A 5,867-nucleotide genomic window follows, 5' to 3' on the forward strand; every position below is an offset into this window, starting at 1 on the left:
CGTTGCAGAGCAGCTTTACAGAAAAATCCGGGTCTGAGCGCCCATGAACGTCACCAGTGGCAAGGAACAACTCCCTAAGAGCAAGAGGAAGAAACACTAGCCACGTTTCCATGCAGCCTGATAATCCGTTAATAATACAACTAATGGCTCATTCGGAATAGAATACGTCCATGTAAACACCTCAATCGGAATAGACTAGTCCGATTGAGGCCATTCGGAATACAATTTCTATCCGATTGACCGAGGTGGGTAAACCTCTAAATAATCAGTCAAATAGAAGAATAATAGCCGTGTAATCGCCTGAATCCGATTACGCTCCAATCGCAAGGTGTAAGAACGTTCGGCGCATGCGCGGCGCGTTACAGCGAAAGGTTTATAACTGGTCTGCAGAGGAGACGAGGTTCATACTCTGAGCTTTAAAAGACGGCGGGGGGACGGACGTCCAGCTTGTGTGTCTCAGAGCACGACGTCTTCCTTTATAAGTGCATGTGAAGGACGTTTCTCTGAGTCTGACGTCAGTTTAAAGCCATTAAAAACTCAAGCACTGCTCACTGCTGCTCATCTCACTCTGGACCTCACGTGATGTTCGCTGTCACGGTAACGTTCACTGTCAGCGCTGCTCCACGCATGCGTCATTCTGCATCGGATTACTCGTAGTCGGCACGTAAACGAAGATTTTCATCAGACTGTTGAGCAGAGTAAGTGTAAACACCTCAGTATCTGTAATGCGATTGTATTCAGTCGGATTGGCAAAAATCTTTGCATGTAAACACAGCCACTGAGAGGAACCAAGACTCAGAAGGGGAACCTGTCCTCCTCTGGTCTGAGGTTTGCATAGCGTTGTACAGCATGAAGCTCAATGGTGGTCAAGCCGGTCCAGAAGGCTGGCGAGCAGTGGGCACCCGATCAAGGCAGAAGAGGCAACAGCATCAGACGCACAGGATCAGCAAAGAAAAGGAAACACACAGAGAGTCAGTTCTGTACAGAGTGACACATTACAGTATTAACAGAGTGCTTCGCCATGGGCACTGTCTTCGAGTTTGTCCATGCCTCTTCTGTGCACCCCACATTCCACACCCGCTGTGGCAGTATGCTTTAGCTTAGAATGATCGACCGTGTGGGTTTTAAAGTTTGCTGGTGTTTCCTTCATTTCTGTCCATCTCAGCTGTCAGGTTTTTATTGATGTCTTTACTGGGGCAAATATCATGCTTGTACAGAACGGACGCAGGTTTTGGGTTTGCTTTTAAGACAACTGATTTTTGCTTTGTGTCCCAGACTTGGGCAGCAGACTGTGAAGCTTGTTAGGAATATTAAGAAACGTTCCTGAAAAAAAGCCAAACAAAAACTAGCAACAGCAACAACAAGAAGTGCGGTGACGTGCCGAACACCGCGGTCAGTTTGCTGCCATTGTGGTGCCACACAACACTCAAGTAACCTGCTGTGATATCACCAAAAAGGATGGTCGGGTAGGGGCCCACCAAGTTTGTGCTCAGGGAGCCGATAAGCTGATGATCTGGGCCTGGACACCTCCAACCACAAGTGCTCAATTGCCAGGCCAATAGCATTGTGAATGCCCCCTCTCACTCCTCTCATCCACCTTGTGTAGTCAGTGTTCTGTGTATTTACAGTCTTGTATGTTTATTGCCTGGTGCATTAATGTCACATGTGCTTATTTACTTAAGCTGAGGAAAGACATTTCATTCCAGTGTATACAAGTTTTTGTAACGGGGAGTGAAGAGGCGGACGCACGTGCTGAGATAAGTTAGATTTATTAAGGGCAAATCCAGGGTCATAGTCGAGACAGTCCAGGGTCAGAGATCCAACACAGATTGATCGGGGGACAGACATGACAGACACCAGAATCCAACAAGCAGAACAGTACAAAGACTAGTACAAACAACACAACCAACACAAACACTACCAGTACAACCAACAAACAACAATGCAGACAGGAGAAAACACAGGGCTTAAATACATAAGGGTAACGAGGGACAGGTGCAAACACAGGTGGAGACAATCAGGAGTGGAGTCATGAAACAAGGGGGCAGGAATAGAAAACCAAAACAAATGCACATGGAAGATCAAAACAAAGGGGCACATGGAGTAGTGGGAGGAGCCAACCGTGACAGATTTATTGTAAAATAGCAATAAAGATTTTTCAGAAATCCGGGTCCAAGGCCCTTGTGAGCAAGCCGAGGGCGACAGTGGCAAGGAAAAACTCCCTGAGATCAACAGGAAGAAACCTTGAGAGGAACCAAGACTCACAAAGGGGAACCCATCCTCCTCTGGTCGACACCGGATAGCAAACAATAACACAGCACAACAAAACAACAGTGAATCAAGAGAAGCCTGACGGATACACAATAATGAATACTGAGGGCAAAATAACAAACTGAGAAAAGGACAGAAATGTACAAAATGTTGGTATGAACAGATCAGGAGGCCAGAGACAGGTGACACCCTGTTCATGAAGGAGTAGGTTTCATCTCAGGTTACAGATCTTATCCCAGATTTTTTTGGATGTGTCTGTTTGTGTATATGCCTGTAGATAGGATTTCTAAATGTTTATTCTTGCTTTTATCTTGTTTCCCCTTTATTGCGATTACTGTACAGGGTGAGTCAAAAGTCGCAGGACACCGTTTTGTCTTATTTTATTTTTTATTTTATTATCTACTTTTATCTCTGGGATCATCTCAAACAAATTGTGTATGCTGAGAAAATCTGCAACAAACACCACCTTCAGCACCGCATTGTGGAGGCTTGAGACAGCATGAAAAATCAGATGAGATAAAACGGTGTCCTGAGACTTCTGACTCACCCTGTACTGTGAAGTGTGTCTGCTAAATTTCCTCCGGGATCAATAAAGTATCTATCTATCTAGTTTGAGTTGAAGTCGGTCAAGGATCAGCCCAACAAATGAAGGGGAAGTAAAGATGGGCTATTCACAGTCACCATGACATCCTGAAAGGGGGATACAGGAGAGGCTTTTGGCAAAAGTGAGTGGGGTTCAAAGGTGCATGCAGGTGGCTTCATGGTGATCTAACTGGCTGGACAGCAGTCAAGCAGGTGCCCCCATCAAGGTCGAAATAGCGCCACGATCAAACTGGATTGGAAGGGCAGTTGTATATTCTGGAGTCAGTCCTTGTGTTTCCTTGAGAATTCTGCTGTGCTGGGGATATAGGCTCGGGAAGATGTAGCAGGAACCGGCACAACTCAGAAAATGAGAGCAGAGAAGATCAAGAATGGGGGAAAATAATAAATAACATGAATAAATATAAACAAGTCGGAAAATGAGAAGAAAAAAATGATAACATCAGCAGATAGTGTGAACACAAACAACGCTGGCTCATGCCATTCAAAGTCATTGGATGCCACCCAAAAAGCACATGTGAATAAGTAGGTTTTCAGTCTACACTCTTAAAAATGACTCTTTAAAAAGGTTTCTTTAGTACGGTGGCCCAGAGGACCCAACAAACTGCAAATAAAATAACGAGCTGCAAACTCAGAAAGCACCTTCATCAAAATGACGACACAGCGCTACGTTTCATAAATGTGCTGAGAATACTGAAACACCTGCAACTTCAGAAATGCTGATAAACCAGTCACAGCGCAGCAGAGATGTTTCTGGAGGACACCCGGAGAAGGCGGAGCCATTCAGACTTAAATTCAGTAAAAGTTTTATTTACATTTACAGCATTTAGCAGACTGTCATCAAATCAAATTTATTTGTAGCGCATTTTACAACGGATGTTGTCACAAAGCAGCTTTACAGAATTCCAGAAAAAACAAAGTTTTAACAAGAATGTAAAAATGTAAAACCCCTCTGGCGGGCAAGCCAGTGGCAAGGAAAAGCTCCCTCAGAACTGAGGAAGAAACCTTGGGAGGAACCAGGCTCACCGGGGGGACCCATCCTCCTCTGGTCAAACTACCTACAAGTAATTATACTACAATATTAATAGCAGTAATATTGGTAGTAGGAATAGCTAGGAGTCTATGAGAACATCATCTGTCCTGATCCTTCTTGACCTCTCAGCAGCTTTTGACACGGTCAACCACACAATCCTTCTGGATGTCCTTAACAACCTTGGAATCACTGGCTATGCATGGAAGTGGTTCAAGTCCAGGTCCTACCTGGAGGATCGCTTTTATCAGGTAACATGGAGAGGGTTCACATCCACTGGTGTCCCACAAGGCTCGGTGCTGGGTCCTCTTTTCTCTTAACACTAGCTCTCTTGGTGATGTAATATCTTCCCATGACTTCTCTTATCACTGTTATGCTGATGACACTCAACTAATGTTTTCTTTCTCACCCTCTGACACACACGTTTCCAGTGGCATCTCGGCATGCCTGTCTGACATCTCTTCATGGATAGCAGCTCACCACCTGAAGCTCAATCCCAGCAAGACTGAGCTGATATTCATCCCCGCAACTACAGGTCCTCATCATGATCTTGCCATCTCATTCGAGAACTCTCTGATTGTTCCGTCTGAAGAGGCGAGAAGTCTTGGTGTGATTCTGGATGGCCAGTTATCGTTCTTAGGTCACATCGAGAACCTGACTCGGTCATGCAGGTTTCTCCTGTACAACATCCGGAGGATCCGACCCTTCCTCACCCGAGAGGCCGCCCAGGTGCCGCCCAGGTCTCTGGTCATCTCAAGGCTTGACTACTGCAACTCTGCAACTCATCCAGAATGCGGCAGCACGGCTCGTCTTCAGTCTCCCCAAGTTCAGTCACCCCACTGCTGCGCTCCCTTCACTGGCTTCCTGTAGTATTGACTGTAATGTATTGTACTGCACTTATGTAGTGTATTGTAGTGTATTGAAGTATAGTGTATTGTATTGTGTTGTAGTGTAGTGTAGTGTGTTGTAGTGTAGTGTACTATATTGTAGTGTATTGTAGTGTAGTGTATTGTAGTGTAGTGTAGTGTAGTGTATTGTAGTGCAGTGTAGTGTAGTTCATTGTAGTGTAGTGTGTTGTATTGTAGTGTAGTGTAGTATAGTGTATTGTAGTGTAGTGTAGTGTATTGTAGTGTAGTGTATTGTAGTGTAGTGTGTTGTAGTGTAGTGTAGTGTATTGTAGTGTATTGTATTGTAGTGTATTATAGTGTAGTATAATGTATTGTAGTGTAGTGTATTGTAGTGTAGTGTGTTGTAGTGTAGTGTAGTGTATTGTAGTGTATTGTATTGTAGTGTATTATAGTGTAGTATAATGTATTGTAGTGTAGTGTATTGTAGTGTAGTGTAGTGTGTTGTAGTGTATTGTAGTGTAGTGTGTTGTAGTGTAGTGTAGTGTGTTGTAGTGAAGTGTAGTGTATTGTAGTGTATTGTATTGTAGTGTATTATAGTGTAGTGTAATGTATTGTAGTGTAGTGTATTGTAGTGTAGTGTAGTGTAGTGTAATGTATTGTAGTGTAGTGTATTGTAGTGTAGTGTAGTGTAGTGTAATGTATTGTAGTGTAGTGTGTTGTAGTGAAGTGTAGTGTATTGTAGTGTATTGTATTGTAGTGTATTATAGTGTAGTGTATTGTAGTGTAGTGTAGTGTAGTGTGTTGTAGTGTATTGTAGTGTAGTGTAGTGTAGTGTAGTGTGTTGTAGTGTATTGCACTGTTCTGTGTTTATCTCTCCTCCTTTTCTCTCTGTATCTACAGTGACTGTGTCTCTATCAGTATCTGAGCTCAGGACCGTCTTCCTCTCTAACCTACTGGTAACCAGCAGAGACACTTTCCACTTTCTCTAGACAGACAGAGCTCTTAATAAGAAGATAAGATAATGAGAAAATAAGATAAGTGCATCTGCTAAATACTGTAAATGTAAACTTATATAGCCTGTTTTTTTGCTTTGTGTGCCAGACTTTGAAGCTTTTTAG

Source organism: Pygocentrus nattereri, chromosome 3 (assembly GCF_015220715.1).
Source record: "Pygocentrus nattereri isolate fPygNat1 chromosome 3, fPygNat1.pri, whole genome shotgun sequence".
In the NCBI taxonomy this organism is placed as follows: Eukaryota; Metazoa; Chordata; class Actinopteri; order Characiformes; family Serrasalmidae; genus Pygocentrus; species Pygocentrus nattereri.